Genomic DNA, 19,268 nt, shown 5'->3' with positions numbered 1-19,268 from the left:
TTCTGTACCACATAGCCTAAGGGACAGGACGATTCCTGGGAGCGGCTATACTGAGCAATGGATGCACAGCATGTGTTGTCTACATTCTTGCACAGGAGGCGGGAAGAACCACTAAAAGTCCTGGTAACACTGTACAACACATCTATCACGTGCCCAAACACCAACAAATTTCATATATTCCCTTACCTATTTTGCCTGTATTATCTGACCAACACCTCTCCCCAAATGTTTATGGGGTTTAAATCCCATGGGAGAGGCACGGAATCCTCATATCCTGTTTCCCAAGTAAGCAGTGCCTTATACACTATAAAAAGACTCAGCATCATTCCTTCTCTTTCCTTCAGAATAAAAAGGAAAACTAAATCTAACCTGAAACCTAAAACCTAAAACCTAAACTAAACTAAAACTTCTAACTCGAACTAGAAATCTATACTTGGAATTGGCTTCAGGATTATAAATGCCATATGAACGTGTCTTTCCCTGCTAGTCTGAATATATGCACTTAATACAGAAGCTTAAAGTTACCTCCTTCTCCATGCCATTTCTCACTCAGTGACTTAGTGGCTTGTTCATGTGCAGATGTTTTTAGGTACCTGTTCATTTCTGTTTGCTGGATGAGCAGTATGATTGCAAGGAGTGGTAACTACAATGCTGATCTTATACCCATTTGTGATTTTGGCCTGTAAGTTTGTTATGAAACTATTTTGAATAATGTGAGGCTCATACATTTTAGACTGCAAAAATAGATTAGGCGATAGGCTTAGTTTCTATTTTTGTTGCATATCTAAGTTACAGTAAATGAAATATAAATTGTATGTGGAGAAGTGTCAGATGATGCACAGCACTCATCCTGTAGTCTTCTGAAAGCTGAGAGAGGAAGCTCATGAAGAGCATCCTTGCTTCTGTTCTCCTGAGCAGTCACTGCTGGCAACTGTCAGAGGCAAAATAGGTGGGCATTATGTCTGAAGTAAAGCAGCCCTTTAAAATGCTCCTAATACACTTGTGGAACTGTAAGACCATGAAATGTCAAAGAACCCCTGACATAAAAGACCTGTGGGATATAGTAGTTATCTGTGGAAGAGAAGATGGTGGAGAGCGCTAATACAAGAAGTACAATTTTAACAGTTTTAATCTTTTCAGTCTTAATATTCTCCTTGGCCTTCTTTAGTGAATAAAGTGGGTTTGGGAAGTCAGCTAAATAAAGAAACATAACTAATGTTAGATAAAAATTCTGAGGAAAGCTTCTGCTAAGTCTCACCTGTCACCTAGACAGTGGAAACATTTGTGGCTGCTTTTTTGCTGGGTGTTTTCAAAGTGATCACAGTACTCATGCTGTTTGAGTCCCATTTCAGCAAAAACTGGGGGACATAAAATATAAGCTTCAATACAGTTCCACATACAGAGACATGCTAAACATGAATAACAAGAGAAGTCTGAGTTGCATGTCTTATTGTGTGTTACCAAGTTAAAATTTTGTTCTATTAATTTCAGTATAAGTCCATTGCCAGTGATTTCTGAGGAAGTGAAACAAAAAGATATGAGAAGGAATAGGAGGGATGAAACATTTTAAAGAAATTTATTCAAAATTATTTCAGAACTGACTATTTGAAATGCTTTAGAAAGATGTTGGATTATTGTTACAGAGAGATTTTCCTGTTACAAGGGAAGAGATATTGGGTGGCTGCTTTAGTATGGTACTACAGAGAACATTAGCTGCAAAGCAGTAGTAATGGTCTACACCAAGGACATAAACTGCTGTGGCAAGCCTAAATGTAAGGTGTTTGAAGATGAAAAGTGAACTCAAGACGAAAAGTGAACTCAAGACCTGCATGATATTTCCTTGAAACCTTTCTCCTACAGGGTAGAGATCTTTACCAATATGGTTACTTGTGCTCTGCAAACTCCCTACTATCCTGCTCCTAGGAAGGAGGCTTTCGGCTTTACATAGTTCTATGTTTTCACAAGAAGAACAATATATTAAAAAAATAGGTACCAGGAGAATAAATCAAACTGAAAGTATTTTCATCCATGAATTCCAACACAGTTCTGGGGCAGTTAGAAGATAATCATATTATTTTATCAGGTGATACTGTGCTGATGCCTACAGAAAATTCAAGAAGGGAATTTGTTAATTAAACATGATTATTGCTGTCTTCGGAAAAGAAACAATACTTTAGCAATATTTTTGAAAATATTTTGTTATTATTTACTATTTAGCAGTTCAGGAAAATCCTATTTAACAATATGTAATAGCTGAAAAGTTGTTATCAAGTACAGTATTTGGGGAAAAAATGAACTAAAGTGAATAAACATAAATGATACTTCTGTCTTTTACAGACAGCACAAATAGTCCAGAGTAAAGGGAACCTCCTACCCCCAACAGTTACCCAGATGCATTGGTAAAATGTCAAAAGCAGATGAGAAGTAAAATTGACCTTGGAAAGGAACCAAAGGATGATATCATCGGTTAGCGATTTCAAATTACAGTCTAAATTGGAAACACTAAAAAGAAATATGCAAGCACAAAAGCAAAAGTGGTTGTAATAAAAATAAATAAATAAGGAAAAATTTCCGTAATTTTAAATGGTTTAACTTCAGATGCCATTAGTTTTGATTATGACTATTTCTGAAATCAGAGAAAATGAAGGAAGTCTTGTGGCTGTGCCTTATTCTTCTTCATTCCAATGTTCTCATGCCACTGTATACTGAAATTCCTTACTACTAGGATCCATAGTTCCTTTAAAAAAGTTGAACTAGATAATGTCTCTACTAATTCAAAAAACGTCAGTTTACAAAAATGATTAGTTTTAAATGAACACTATGCTTACGTGGCTTTTCATGACATCCATCAAAGCTGTATATAAAAGTTTATGTTATGAACTAACTACTCAATGTCCTGTGATTAAAGGGCACATGATGACCTCATGAACCATCCTTTAGACTTCCAGTGCTTCTGGCTTTAATATTCTGTGCTAGATTCACACAGCTCTTCTACAGATGCTAAGCATTCAATCCTGAAGGCTCCACTTCATCATCAGGTAATTAGTATTTTCATTAACTTGCTTATTGTCAAGGAAAATGAGCCTTGATCATCTAATTTTTCCTCAATGAGTTGAATATTGTAATATATCTATAATTAATGTGTTTTATGCCACAAACGTGTAATGGAGTGGAAATCTGAGCCTGCTCCCAGCAGTCACTGTCAGTAAATGTTTGATGAATAAACAGAGACTTTCTAATGGGAAATGGTGGCGACTTTTATAAGCAGACACAATAAAGACTTTATTAACATACTTAAGAAGCATTCTGGGAAATAGAATTGAATGCATTATTACTGTAGGCTCCTTTTGTGAAAAGTAAATTTTACTGTCCCCATAACAAATGTTTGCTTGTTTGATGTAACTTGTAGTGTCATTCTTTTATGGAACATCTTTCAGTGTAAATCTATGAAGCTTTTAAAATTAGCTACGTATTCCCTATAGGTCTGTGATTTTAAAAAAATAATTCCTCTAAAATGTGTATAAACTAATCACTTATACACCTGGCTGTAATGGAAAAAGAAATAAAAAGAAATGAATAAAACCCCAACCTAACAGATATCTGAGAAGTCAAATTAAAGTGAAAATCTTGCGAAAATGAAAATGTAATGTAGGTGTTCAGAGAGTGAAGAGAAGCTGGGGTGGAATGGCAGTTCATTTGCAATGCCACATCTGCTATAACTAAGACTAAATATGTTTTTAAAGTGTATTAATGAACAGCTCCAGCTGTAATAGAAACATCCTATAATAAAGAGCTAGGAGTGTCTCTGAGCTAGTCAGGAATGTAATTAGCTTCTTGATTGGTTCCAGAACGGAAACTAAAACTGTACTGGCTCAGTTTTCAGAGATGTGTCATGTACACAGCCCGTGCTACAGTCAGTGATGACTATGGGCTGTAAAAACACAGTCTTTAGAAAAAAGAATGTCTTTTCCCTTATGTTTGTGTTTTAGGTTTTTTTGTGTGTTTTTTTTTTTTTTTTTTTTTTTCACCTGACACAGTGTTTGCCTTCACAGAACACACCGTATCCAGGGATGAACAATGTACCTAAGCAAGAAAAAAAACTTGAGTCTTATCTGCTGCTTTTACTCAGCTAAGTGCAAATTTTGCGTCCTGATTTGGATGCAATTCAGCAGCTTTCTGTGACATTGATGTAACGTGGTGGAGAGGGCAAGAATAAAAAGAACAGAGGAGAAAGGGAGAAAGGGTGCAGAGTAGTAAGCAAAAAGAAATTTTTCCTAACAGAAAATTAGCCAGGATGATTGTGAGAGTAAGCAGGCTGGCCTGCACTTTTTGCTTCTCTCCAGATCCCTGTCATGGGAGCTTCAAATACTCCCTAATCTGAGCCACCAGCATCTACCTCCAATACTTTCAGCAAGCAGCTTTGCTACTCAAAATTCCCTGCCTGATGGACAGGTGAGGCACAAACACAGGCTGGGAAAGGCTCCCACAGTGCCTGCCCTCCCGTGAGCAACCCAGAGACAGTTGGCAGGGTCCAGCTCCAGAGCATGCCCTGGGAGCGAAGCTGCCATCATAGCCATGGGGAGCTGGCTTCGTTTCACACCTCTGAACGGGAACTTTCAGCTATACCTTGTGGAGAGGACATGGCATGCAGGGGTGTGATGCATCTGTCCTACTTTAGATGGTCAACCTTAAGATTTCTGAATCAAGCTGCAACACTTGATTCAATTTCAACTTGATTCAAATGCAATTTCAACTTACTTGTTTGATTTTGAAGGCAGAAGTTTTAATTTTATGTTCTATTAAGGTATTTTTAATATTATGTTAAAATTTGACATTGTTTGGAGAAAAAATGTGATGTGCCACATATTATTACGAAAGAACTTTAATTCTAGAAGCAAAGTCAGTGCTTTTGCTTTTCAGGGCAATTTGGTGAAATGAATCTCAGTCTAAAAGTGTGCATTTCTCATCACCTCTTCACTTACTTTAAGGAGCATCAAAGGTGACTCACTCAGATATTGGAGTCTACTTAATAGATGCTTAGACCTAACCTAGAAAATCTCCTTTTGAAAATAAACTGGTCAAAACATTAGGAATCTGACTGTAGAGAATAATTTAGCATGACAGAGGATGAAGTTGTGAGACTGAAGTTGATTTTTTTTAATGTTAGTGTAGGTCAGACATGAACTGGACTTACTACAGCATGAGAAATTTCACAGGAGATGTTCAGCAGGCACAAGACTGAGAACTTATGCAGGGAATTTTAACTCTGGCGTACAAGGTTTTCCCAGTGGGCAGGTTCTCCATCTCTTCTAAAAGGGATTTAGTCAATTCAACTTGTGGAAAATAATGTTAAGAAAACCAAGTAATGTGGCTGAAAGCTGTGGTTGTGCCACCTAAATTTAGGCACTTAGATGGGGCTCCAAAATGAGGTGTATAGTCACTATAGCTTCGGTCCCCTTATATAGTATATTTGCCTTAGCTCTTGCTCTACAGAACTGGGAATAAAAATACCCTGAACTCTGAAGTTTGATAACTGTGACCTCTGACAAGTGTAATTTAGATATAAAGGTCAAAAAATAAATGTTATATTATCTGAAACTTCCAGGTTTAAATTTAAAAGTTTTTTTTGGGTATGGTTACGTCAATATCAGAATAACAATTTATTTATTTACTATATTCATTGTGGCAATGATTCTGATGGATGAGGTGCCTTACAGTAGATGGAAAAAAGAATGTCAAAATCCTAAAATAAAAAAATCCAATAAATCAATATATAAAATATATTTTAATGTTCTCTGGTGTCATAAACAAAACCAACTAATTTAAACAGTGGTCGAATTTTCAGAACATTGAAGGAAAGAAAGGCATGTGATCTTCTGATGCTAGAAAACCAGTTATGTAAGACTTTGTGACCTTTCTGTCTTCAAGCCAGTGTGCTGGGTGGAATCTGGATTATTTTGAAAGTGTAGGTAGTTTTAGCAGGGTTTTTCACTGCAGCCAGGATTATACTTGTTCTCTCCAGTTCTGGTATGTGGCAGCATACTGAACAATATAGGAAATAACTTAGAATTCGCACCGTGCTTCCCTTAACTATAAATTTATTATTTTGTGTTTGAAATGCAAAAAGGGAAGAAAGCATTTTGCAGGCCAGATTTAACTATTACCACCACAGAAAAAATTCAGGTATGCCCTTTTTTCCCACTACAACTATCCAAGTAAAAGATGACAGACCACTGAACATCAGCAGCAGAGACTGGAAGCACATTGCTGTTCTCCATTATGCTGCTGTTGATTGCAATATCTACACCCTTGTTTCTAGTTTACTCTGTCATTACTGAAACTAATATTTGGTCCTGTCTTCTTGTAAGCGATACATGTATTTCTACAAATTTCATTGATCTTACATATTTTTCTGGAACTAGCTGGTATTTGTTGAGATATTTATCTTTGGATAGGATATTTTAATTTTTATAAAAATAAATTATTGAAAGTGCAAGTTAATGAGTTTTATGAAAAATCTTAATTAGAAATGGATGAAACAAACATGGCAATGAAAACCCAAACTGATATGCTGTTTCCTATTTCCCTGCAAAAGGACAGAGAAGAAAAAAAGGTTGGCAAAATAATGCATATAAAGGCCAGATATCTGTGTCCTGAGGCCATCAGACTTCCCTAATGGACTACAGAATGTGTAAAATAATTAATCATGTGGAGAAGATATTGCCAGGGTTAGAGATGGGGTCTTCAGCTTTTAATGGAAATGCTCTGTGATTGAGCTGGGAAAAAAAACTTCTGTAGTTAGCAGAGGGCAGCATCTGTCATATTTAACTCATAATAGTTTAGCAGCACAATAAAATACCAGACATGGTTCAGCACTTTTATTTTGTGAGGTATTAAAACTATATATAATACAGGAAAAGTACAAATATAATGAACCACTCTCCATGGTAGTGTTCACAAATTTCAGTAGGAGGAATGCTTAAAAGGTTAAACTCAGACTCTCTGGGGTCAGATCTGTTCCCTCACTAGCAATACATCTCTCTGACTAATCTTTCTGTATATACTTTTAAAAAAAATATGGTGTATTTTCTACCTGCCTGTTTGATACATTGCTGAGATCGTGAAAATGGGTCATTTTATTCGTCTTTGCTAAAGGCCTGAACACAATGAGCATATCTTAAAATAAAAGAAATAAAAATTAAAATCATAGAATCATTTAGGTTGAAAAAGGCCTTAAAGATTGGTTTATTATGAACATGCAAAGTTTATAGGCAAAGAACACTATTAAGATTAAGACTGAAGAACTCCAAAGAGAAACACAGTTAAGGTTACTTATGGATGTGAAATCTAAATCTGTCCCTCTGGTGGAGACACATTATGGTACAGTCTTTAATAATATGATCTGGAACCTGTCTTTTTCCACAGGATACCTTTCTCATTTATTGTATGAGATAAAATGTGTTCACTATTTGAGCAGTTCCTTTACATTTTCTTGCATCCCCATAGGTCAGCAAGTGAATCTAACCCTTATTTCTTCTGTGCAGTTTTAATCACTCATCCAACAGTTTGTGTGTCCAAATGCAGGTGGCTAACTTCTACATTTTATTCAGAATTGACCATTATGCAGTATGCAGGGAGGCTACTCAGTACTCCCACAAAATGAACGGAGACATTTCAGACTGGAAGCTCAGAAAACAGGAATACAATCTACCGAAACTCACATAGTTTGAGAGCCTTAGTCAATAAGAGAATGATTAGCCAGCAGGCTTCAAAAAGCAAGATATATCTAGCTGTGCAGGAGATTTGTTAGATGTAACACAGGAAACATTTAAAGGTTCTCATCTGAATTATTTGGTATAGGTCAAATTATACACAGTAAAAGAAAATCAGTTCAGACTGAAATAGTGACATAGAGAGAATGAATTAGTCACACATTTTTCACTTGTCTTTGCACTTTCTGACTCTGATTAGAATCAGAAATACAAGGGTTGAAATGTGCCCAAAAAAGGAATTTTTTTGGGTCACCAGTAGTCAAATAAATATTTCAAGAGAATGCAAACTTCTGAGATTTCCAGTTCAACTAATCAAATCTATAATTATACTTTAAAGAACCTAAATTATGTCAGTATTCATAATTTTTGAGGAGGTTTATTGAAGCATTAGCCGTTTGATCCCACTCAGGAAAAACTGTTTTAAATTTACCAGTTAAGGAGAATAAAAAACCTAACTGGAAAAACATAACTTTATCAACTTATCTCAGTAGCAATATGTGTACGAAGCAGAGGAAAAAACATTCCCATGTAGCCAAATTTAGGATTACATTGAGTCTCAGGTTACACTGATTAGACCCAAAGGATGTATGAGAGGGGTTGGCAACACGATGCAAAAGTACTGTTAACATTGCTGTCCAGCTTGGGCAAGAGGTCCATCCCATTCAGCACTACCATACGAGTAGGACTGCAGGACCCCTAGTCCTATACAGCAACTCACATCACCCTACGATCGAGACTCTTGTAGACATTGCCAAACACCGCAGCCTCAGAGGCTGCACATTCCACAGTCCTGCTGTCTTTGTGCGGAAAGAAGGGATGAGTTGCCAAGAAGGAGGCATCTGGAGGATGCTAGGAGGGTTGCACTGGGAGGAAAGAGGAGGTGGAAAATATACAGGATTTGTATCTGAGGGGGATTGAACACTAGTGGAAAGTGAAAAGGGCTTTTCTTCTGCTCATGCAAGTAAACGGGAGTTTTGCCGTTCATTTCAGGAGCTGTAGTGTCAGACCCTTGTGAATTAACAAGGGCTGGAGCACGGGAGAGAAGGAGTAAACAGGCTGCCCACAGGAGTAAAGCTGTCTGTGCCTAAGGGTATCACTGCACTGTGATTTGGTGTGGGTATACATATTCACACCAGCTTTAATCCAGATTGAATAGTTACTACTTAGGGTATCTAAGGCTGAGACAGCACATACCTCAGCACAGGCTGCACCAGCCTGCAGAGCACCCAGGCACTTTCTCAAGCAGCTGCCATCCCCTGAAGCGTGTGTTGCTGCAGCTTTAGTCAGACGTAGCTGTATCTCCTCCAAGCATCATTCCCCAAACCACTGCAGGTGTGATGGAAGTATTTGGAGGCTCTGGGCTTTAGATGAGGCGTGTTTCAACATCTCTACCATATGGCTACAGAGAAGGCAGCTGACATTCAGATTTTACAGCATGAAGCATGTGCCACGATGCTCAATTTCCAATACACTGATGATAGAACTAAACTATCTTGCAACAAAACATGTACGTGTGAGTGTGTGGTAACTGTGTTTGCTTCAGTTCTTAACCAAATATATAAAGGAGAAGATAAAGGTCCATACAAGCACTGACAGACCCTTTAAGTGCAATGGGTTAAGCTGGTGTGAGGGGGAAGGAGGCTGGGTGTCTGAACGTCACAGCTGTGGCCCAGTGATAGACAGGCTGGGGCAGTGGAGGCTAGAAGAATGGTCATATGATGGTAGTTGAAGTGTCAAGGGGGTACAATTTATTGAAAAGCAGATCACAAAGAAGAAAATCCTTCCTGCATATTATTAGTGCTATTGATTGATTTATATAGTGCATTTCTTAAGCAAAGCTCTTCATAGAATTACAAACTATTAAAGCTGAGTGAATAACTCACAATGAATAATTTATCCCATGAATTTAACCTTTCTTTCTGCTCATGAAATAGCCACAAAGAGATCACTATTTCCTTAATTATTCAATGAATTTTTTAATGAACTTTTAAAACACTTTGAACTGATCACCAAGAATGTTCTGATAATGCAAGATAACCAAGGTTTCTCTAGGTCCTGGCTGCTTAGAGACAACCAGACTTGTGGCTAACAAAACCACATGCAAATCTGGTGGCTCACAGTACATGTCTCCCACACAGCACAGTGTGCTTAGCAGAGGTATCTGAGCTCTCTCTGAATAGACACACTTTAAGGACAGAGAGCATGACAGCTGTGGCAATGTGGAAACAGTCTCGACATAGTACAAGACTTAGTGTTACTACTTGGGGATGCCTACAAGTGTGAGTGCATGGAGCTTGTGGAGATGTCAGGGCCCCTCTGGAGCCCCTCCACAGTGTTGTGCAGCTCAGGAGTACCTAGAGATACTCCCCATACATGTCAAGCCAGCTGGTCATGCACCCAAGTGCCATTTTTTTGAATCAAAGCCTGAGTTCATTGGTTCAGCATAAGGCACACGACTTTTTTTTTTTTTTTTTTTTTTTTTTCCCTGACAGGATGAACGTGTAAAGCTCTGAATTTCAAAGCTATGCTACTCTAAAATTCCGCTTCCATGAATACTCAGGTAAGTAGCATGAAAGTCTACTCTTTGACATGTTTTTGCCAGGATAGCTTAATTCCACAAATGTTGGCAGCAAGTGAACACAAAAGAAGGGAGGACTGAAAACTGTAACAAAATAGCCGGAGAAGTTGTGTACTGTGCAGCTGACCCACAACCAAGTCATCCCTTGGAACAGTTCTGCTTCATTTAGATTAATCATCAGTCATCCCTGAGGAAAAAGGGAACTAAGCAGTAATATGAATAGAAGAAGCACTATCCAATAGTCTGGAGAGAAGACTATGTCTTCTGAAAACTAGTGGAAACTGAGGTTTCATCAGGATATATAAGGAGGACTGGGTAGCAGCTCATTGTAACTTATCATTTGTAATGCAACCATCATTTTTGGAGGCTAGGAGTAGGTTCTAAAGTTATATGTAAATGCTTGCCATCCTACATTTCAGCTCATTTCCTTTCAGGTTATGCCACAGGACTTTTTGAAACTGTTTCATAATTAAAGGCTCATGCTGTACAGATGGAGAAAAATGAACTTCCAGCATAGCTCTGTGTTTTGGCAATGGATAGGACCTTTTCAACCACAGAACAAACTTTGAGATATTTCCACTACCACCGTATTCTAATGCAGTGGCAAACAAGACTGAGGAGTAATGCATTTTGGAGCTGTTACTGAGTGCATTTGTTAGTGCTTCCCAGTGTTAACCTGAGTGTGGCAGCAGATTAATAATTCACCTGTAACAGCACAGTGCAGTCTTTAAATGGAGCAATTTAAGACAAGGTTTAACAATATCTATATATTATTTCTTTTTAAAGGAGGTCTTGGCTTGGTATAAGTACAAAATCTTACTCTCAGATCTCTACTGAAATTCCAGGTGGAGAGCAGACTGCGTCTTTATTTGTCTTTGTTGACTCTTTTTTTTTTGGATTTGGGAGTATAATTTTACTGAAAGATGACATTAATTGCTCTGAGACCTGGTTTCTATCAGCCCTTTTGGTAGACTCGGGGGAGCTCTTCCGGAGTGATCTCCCAGTGGTTAGGTCCATAACTCAAAGCAGTCATGGGATGCATGCACCAGATTTCTTCTGGATGTCAGGAAACCAAAGGAGCTCTTGGACTGCTCCTGGGATCCCACATTGCAGCACCAAGCTGGAACAGGTCTGATGCAACCCCCTCCCCCAGGGTGAGTATGAAGTGGATTTTAGGTTTGCAGCAAGAACTGTTTAGATCTCTAAATCCATTCATATTTGTCCACACTCATCGATAAGGTAGATATAGACTTTGTTAAGTGAAAGGCCAATAACCTAACTTAATTTCAGTTTGAGCTGGTCTGGATGTCCAAATTGAAAATATGCAAACAGAGATAGAACACTGTTCTGACTTTCTGGTGAAGTCTAAACCTCTTAAAACAGATCATTGTTACCTTTTAAGAAAGTAGCTATGTTATACAACTTTCCTGAAACGCATGCTAATTATGATTATGTGTTGTTCTCATCTTAGCAAGCTAAACAATCTCTCTACCTTCATAATATTTAAATAGAGAATTAGATCATTCTGGATACCTGATCACTGGTGCACTTCAGATGTTTAACAAATGTTATGAGCGTAAGTGTGCATCTCAAATGTATATTTATATTGTTGTGCATAGAGTAATGTGTCTTCTGGGTCCTATTGTAAACAAGCTGTCAAGCTTAACTGGGTTAGCCTGTAAAAATATCTTTCCATAAATAAATTTGAAAAAAAACCCCAACAGTCAAACAGCCTCTTCTAAGGGGCTTGATCGGAAAATACAAGGGGAAAATATAATAACAGAATAATGTAGGCCTCTGCAGATTGCTTCTCAAAATGTCAGTGTTTGTAACTTTGGGGTATAGTCAGCTTTTGGCTACTTTTCTTTGTTCTCTGTTTGGTGATGTGGAAAATTCCAGATTCAATTATGCCCAGTCATGTCCAGTTTGTTATTCATCTGTTCTAGTTCACTCATGTTCTGCCAACTTCAATATGACTAAAATTATCCACAGAGAGATCAAGAGTGCATTTGCCTGCAACATGTTCAGCGCTGCAGCAGCAGAACAGAAGTATGACAGCAGCAGAAGGAAGAAGTGACTTCTGCAGACAGTCCAATACCTGAGGAAGATTAGAAGTAATACAGAAGATCCAGAGATTATTTCTGGTAAAATTATAACAGTGGTAACAGAGATCAAATATAATTTATTTTGGCTTATTGTCTGAGCATGAAATCTCTGTTGCTGTGGCTGTTTGTCTCTTTTCTTTCACCCTCTTTGATCTACTTTGTTTTCTCATACAAATACTGTATGTAATTATGACATTTATGCCAACCTTTAAAATAAAATCACTTTTGTTTTGAGGAGGGTTACATAGTAGTAATACCAGACTTCTCATAAACCCAGAGTAAAATGCTCTGACATTCTAACAGATGAAAAAATAATTGATTATATAAAACTTATTTCAGAACTTGCTAATTAAGATCATGAACTACAAGGAATGAAATGAATATTTTTTTTTAATCATCAGGATGAAAACTCTTTCTTTTTTAATTCACAAAATATTTGTTTTCTGGAAGTTGCTTATGAGGAATTTAGTGTAAAAGAGACAACTATCTTTTCCCCCTTTTCAAAAGGTGTTTAAAAGTGAGTAAATAATGATAAAAATTAGAAAGGCTGTCCAGGGGACACAGCCTTCAATGAGGACTAGGTGATGGGCATTTGAAAACTTATAATGACATATTTGGAAGATTTTTCAGATTGTTTTTTTTGAAGATCATTTAGAAACTGAATAATTTTTGTTCCTATCTCTTTCACATGAACTCATACTGAGATTTAGTTTTTCACCCTGCATTGCAATCAGTGCTGACCACTTCATTACCTTCATCTTGTATAGCCACCGATGTTAACATGGGAGGAAATAGTGTGCCACCATTCTGACTTAATAGACCCCTCTGAAGGAAATCTGCATAAGTTTGGGGGTGATTATAGAAGAAGTGAAGAACAACAGGGACTCAGCTATTTTGGTAACAAACAATGAACTACAACAAAAAAATACCGTGTGAGAGGATGAGATTGAGGATTTCACACCCATCAATGTATTCTTGACCAACTTGGATGCTAAAAACTGCTGTTCCTTTATTTATAAGAATGAAGTTATTTAATGAAGTAAAGCCATTCTTCTTCCAAGTTCATAGTATTACGGCTTAAAATTTCTGTACAGAATAGAAGGCTTCAAGAAAAACATTCCTTTCCTCCTGGCACTGGTTTGGATTCAACACCAAGCTTCACAATTTATACTGAAAAAAGCTATAATTAGGCCTGATGCTATCGACATCTTCTGAAAGAGTGCTGCAGGCATCATCACTACAATTTTTGCCAATGTTGTGGTTGTGTTGCTATGTATTGCTGTGTAGTACTGCGCTTCAGAATTAATTCTAAATAATTTTGTACTGTTTTTGTTGTCCAGCCTAGGAGCCTTATCCCTGGCTCCCCAAAACCTTGTCACTAGTTAATAAATTCTTCTGCTTTATTCTCTATTCTCTGAATGAACAAGTGTTTGGAAGCAAAGCATGAATCTCAAGACTTTGCTAAATGCATTGAGCTCCAGTCTTCTTGATTCAACGAATGCAATTTTTTCTGCCACTGTCACATACCAGTTATGCCCAGGTGTACTAACGTTATTTGACTTTCACTTGTTCATCAGAAGAATTAATCTGCAGCACCAAGCAAGACTCAGGAAACACTGGGGCAATGTCCCCAGTGCTGTTGGTCTTTAGATGTTTCCACAATACAAATGATAGATGTATTTCTGTAGACCATTCACCCTGTGTCCCCAGCTTGCATTCCCTCTTCCTGTCTGAGCAAACAGTTCTTTCCCTTTTCCTTGTTAACAGAGAGTCCTTCACTGCAGCCATCCCATCTCAGCCCTCCCTTAATCATGCTTTAGCTCTGCTTCCATTTCAAAATCCCGTGGATCCCCCCTTTTTGAAGTACTGGCTTATGGCTTCGCCCACTGTTAGTTTTCAAGTGGATGTGTCACTATCCAGATGACCTAACACGGGCAAACTCCGCTGCTTTCTCTTTCTTTCTAGGTGTTGTTTTCTTGGTGCACGTTTTGAGGGGTACAACTGTAAATATGTTCTTTTTGTTGTGTCCTGTCATCAATTTTGACCCAAGTATCTATGTATTTCTTCATCCCTCATACATCTCCCTGCCAACAACATATTGGTGATGCATGTGAGTGCAAAAAGGGATCATGATTATTACTAGGCTAACAACCTTTCCTGATTGTTTCATTTTATCTTGTTGAAATTTGCAGTCTTTAACTGACATTTCCATAATGCATTTTAGCAGTGTTGATACCACTATTTCCTTTTGCTGTCTCTGCATCTTTTCTTCTTTTCTTGTCCTGTGTTTATATCTGATAAAGTGCATACTGCTCCACATGGAATCTGCTGCTTTTATTCCAGAACACTAGGGACGTGACCTTAAAATTAAGCATAGAAATAGTGGAACAAGCTAAAACTGAAGTTAGAGAAGGAGGGTTCCAGACTATTACAGAGCAATTCATAACGAATAGCATTGGACCTGTGCTGACATATTAACAATAAAAAGGAATCATCTGTGGAAGCAAAGATGGTAAGTCACAGAGGGCATATATAAGTGCAGCCTCAGAGCTATAAAAGCCAGACTGACATTTATCACTCTGTGCATATTGGAGCTGTCATGTTGGTCCTCAGATGATCGTGTTACTACCTTCAAGACATTTTTTTAGATATGAAGCAAAGATTAGAGAGTGAATGAGAGAGAGAGAGAGAGAGAGAGAGAGGCTTGCTAATAAGTATTGGGTGAAAGCCACATGAAGGAATTAGCATTTATATTATTTATTGTCCCTTTTTCATCAGCCGTACCCCCCTTCTTTCTAGTTTTTTTCCTTCCCCTTGGATTTTTTGTTTTTCTAACCTTGTGCTGAGAAGGTCTTTGTACATTAAACCTAGTTCAGCTTCAGAATGGATTAAAATCAGTTTGACTAAATACTATGTTCAGTGAACGACAAATTGTACAGCTTCACACATTACTATTTGTGCTAAAAGCTATTATGTAAATATATTGGCTTATATAAGCTTAAGTAGGATGACACAGGAATGCAAAGATAGAGCATACATACAGATCTATTGAAATGATACTCTGTGAGCATATCCTCTAATAGAAAATTGCGTATTCTCACTCAGAGGGCAGAAAAGAACCATATGTCTATTTTAGTGTTTATGTCCTGAAATGATGCACTTATTCCTTTTATAATATTTTGAAATAAATACATATGGGACCGGTCAGATGTCAACAGTGGCACTGAAAGGAGTATGAATTAGTCACACTGGCACACAGGGCCCTGGAACAATGAACAGTGCTCTGGAAGACCCTTGAATGCAAGCCTATTTGCCTCTTAATCCAAATGAATAATTAATGATAATTATCATGCTGCAGTTATTATCTGTGATAATAATATATCCGTAAGGTGAATAAATTCAATCTGCTACTATGCAGAAATGGCAACTCATAATATTCTTAAGAAATACAGATATAATTATCAGTATTAATGGTCAAGAAAAAAAGGATATTTTTATATAAAGAATTACAGCAAAAGGTCTAAAGTTTAGTGAGAATGAATTTGATTATGTTATGTTTATTCTTTAGCTGTCATTTCTATGGCACCGCTTTGCAATCTTTTCAGTTTATTTTCCTCAGAGTAATTTAGTAAAAACTGAAATGTGCATTTGTTCATTACAATCCATCCATAACTTCTCCATCAGTCCACTGCTGGAGAAGATCAGACTCAGGATCTTACAAGCATCCATATGCAAATTGGTCCATTTGTGTAGTTCACTATGCTGGCAATTTTCCTCAGCATCAAAAACTTTAAAGTATTACAGCAAAAATCAACAAACCCAAATAAAATATTAAAAGGTCAAATACATGTTCGAAGCTTGTACAAAACCAGCCATAACATTTATTTTTGAAACACTGTAGGTGAGCTGTCAGCTAGGCAGAATAGTAGGCAATCATATTTAATCCCATCTCCCTCATCGAGCTTGTTCTGACAAAGGAAAATGGAAGGGGGATGGGTGGACGGGAGCAAGAGGAAGTAACTACCCTCTCATTCTTTTTGAAATTGTTTTTCTATCTCTTTATTTTGACTATTGATATTCTCAGCTGTATAAATTAAAAACTTTAAAGTCTACTTAAGTTGAATTAAATTAATGATTGAGAAGAAGCTTTGAAATTCAAAGTTCATGCAGACCTTTAACTCACACCAGGAAGGCTTGGTTTTTCCCTCCTTCTTTTCATCCTATGATTTGAGAACTGGTTTACTCAGGGGAATGGTAATGAGATGTAGAGTTTCTCACCTCTAGGTCATTGCTTCAAATCTGGCCCAGGTTGGTAGGAACCAAAATTCATTATCATCTACTTATGGTTCAGCGGCCTACGTGAAATGGTTTGATGGTCTTTTGGTCTAATTTTTAGCGGGCAAATGTCCACACAGTAATAAATACTAATTAGTACTGGAATAGGGCTGAAAGTTGTATTGCTAACAGAATGTCCAGGCATTGTTGTGACAACCCCTCAAAACCCACAACTTCTGGGACTGCCTTCCAGGAGGGGAGATTAATTCTTTCATGATTGGCACTGTGATTCATCCATTTTTAATTTTTTTTCTGAAGAAATGGGCAAAAGAAATTGCCTCTCTTTCACTCCCTTTTTCATCAGAAAACAACAGATTTCCCTCAAAGTGGATCCTGACAGGTGACAAGAATAATAACGTGTAAGAGTCAGTAAAAGGATGCATTATTAATCACCCTGGGTTTCATTTAGGCCGTCAGCTCAGTGGGTGAGCTCTGTAGAAGGAAGAGTGGAGATATTATCATTATTATTTACTTGTCCACCCAGGAGTCACGAACCAGGACATCATTGTATTAAGCAATGTGCAAACACAGAAGAGAGAGCTAGTCCCTGCCCTAAAGAGCATACAATTTTACCATAAAACAAGAAACAGTATGCTTACAGGTAGATGGACATAGGTGGAGGAATACCGAGAGATGATTAGGTTATGTCTGCCAGCTTAGTGGTTATTTTTAACAATAGCATGATAGTTCTAGTAATAAAATGATGAAATATGTTGCCAAACTTCTTTTGTTGGCATCACAGAAAAAAAGAAGAATTCTGGAATAGATAACTAGTAGAGGAGAAGGCAATCATGAAAGGCAGATTGGAGGAGAAGGTTTATTTGAAAATGGAACAAGAGGACAACCAGTCCTGACACTAGCTGTGCACTGGAGTCCAATAATCAATACAAAATTAAAAATAGTAAAATACAGAAAGAGTGCAGAGTGTTTACAGGTTGCTGTAATATCTACTGCAGCAAGCAAGGAAAAAGGCAAGGAGAAAAGGAAAGGAAACAATGAAGGTGCTGAGCTGGGACACAGTCTTTGCAACAGCAATCCAAGTGCGAAACAGCAGTGGTTGTTAATGGTGGAGAAAACAGCGTTGCAGTAAGCTAGATAGAAGGTGATGAAGGGTTTGCCCTGCGTGTGTGTATGCGTGTGTATGAGGGGAATAACTGAGTGACAGGACGCAGACAAATTCATCTCGAAAACACTTTGCCAAAACTCTTAGAAAACTTTGGCACAGTCTGGATAGGATCTACAATACATATGTTATTAAAATGGTGGGTTTATAATATGCTACAGCTGCAGGAAGGTGAAAATATGATCCAGTGATCCAGAAAGATGTGACTGGAGAGTATTTGTCAGAAGATAATTAAGAGCCTTGCTTAGCCTTTTTAACTTGTGAAGAAGTTAGGGATCCACAAGCAATTAGAAACCCACAAAGCAGACTTTCTTGTGGAGTGAAAAAGGTGGTCTAGGTTAGAGAAGGTATGTCTTTGAACATATGCAGGTCATTTTATTCTATGAATAATATGAATATAAAGGAAGAGCCATTTTGTAACTCCTTCCTGCATGGGAAGAAATTTGAGATGGGTTTATAGAGGATGCAACAAAAGCATGAATAGAAAGAAAGACTAGTAGAAGACAATATCATGAAAAGGGAGAAGGCAGACTCATGTGGAGAAAAGGCTGGGTAGCTGTGCAAAAGATGGTGGACATGCCAAAGAGAATGAGAACAAGAATGGCTGGGAAGAGGTTTTTAGAATGTTTGGCAAGAATAGTTTCCGTAGAGGGCAGGGGCCAAAAAGCTGTGTTGGAGAGGGTACGGGTTGGAAAGGGAGGAGAAGAATTACTGATTCTTATTGTAAACAAGCTATTTGATGAATTTAAAATGAAATAGAGAAGTGAGTTAAGGCTATACTTGGAGAGGAAAGAAAGGTCAAAGGTGGTGTTTTCTAAGACTGAAGCATCTAAAGCATATCGTATCATGAGAGGAAAGTCAAAGAAGAGTGTGAGGTTAAGGAGAAGAGTAAGAGAGAGTTTGTGTGCAGGAACAAAGACTGTGAGGAGATGGAATAGAAGAGGGTAACTGGGGCATGTGGATGGGATTTGGAGGAGAGAGCAAAGGAGAAATGTCAATGTCTATAGCAGAAAATAGTGCAAGATCTGCAAAAGGAGGAGGAAAATGGAGATACATGCCAAGGTGAGGAAGGAAGGTCATGACTTGTGTTGCCTTGCGTTCTTGGAAGAAGAGCAAAATTGTGCCAGAAACAAAAGTAAAGGCAGGAAAAGGGGGAGATTTGAGAAATTAGTTAAAATGGTAAAAAGTCACCTGGGACTGTGGGTCTGGGATTTCGTTAAGCTAGAGCTGGGTAGCTAGGAAGGCATCAAAGAGGAAAGGATGAATTTGCAGTGGAGCTTGACAGAAGAGATTGAATACTGTTCGCAAAAAGGAACAGATAATGTGTATGTTGGTGGTGAGCCAGGAGGAGAATG

Source organism: Falco naumanni, chromosome 2 (genome assembly GCF_017639655.2).
Source record: "Falco naumanni isolate bFalNau1 chromosome 2, bFalNau1.pat, whole genome shotgun sequence".
Taxonomy (NCBI): domain Eukaryota; kingdom Metazoa; phylum Chordata; class Aves; order Falconiformes; family Falconidae; genus Falco; species Falco naumanni.
Note: the sequence above shows the minus strand (reverse complement) of the source record.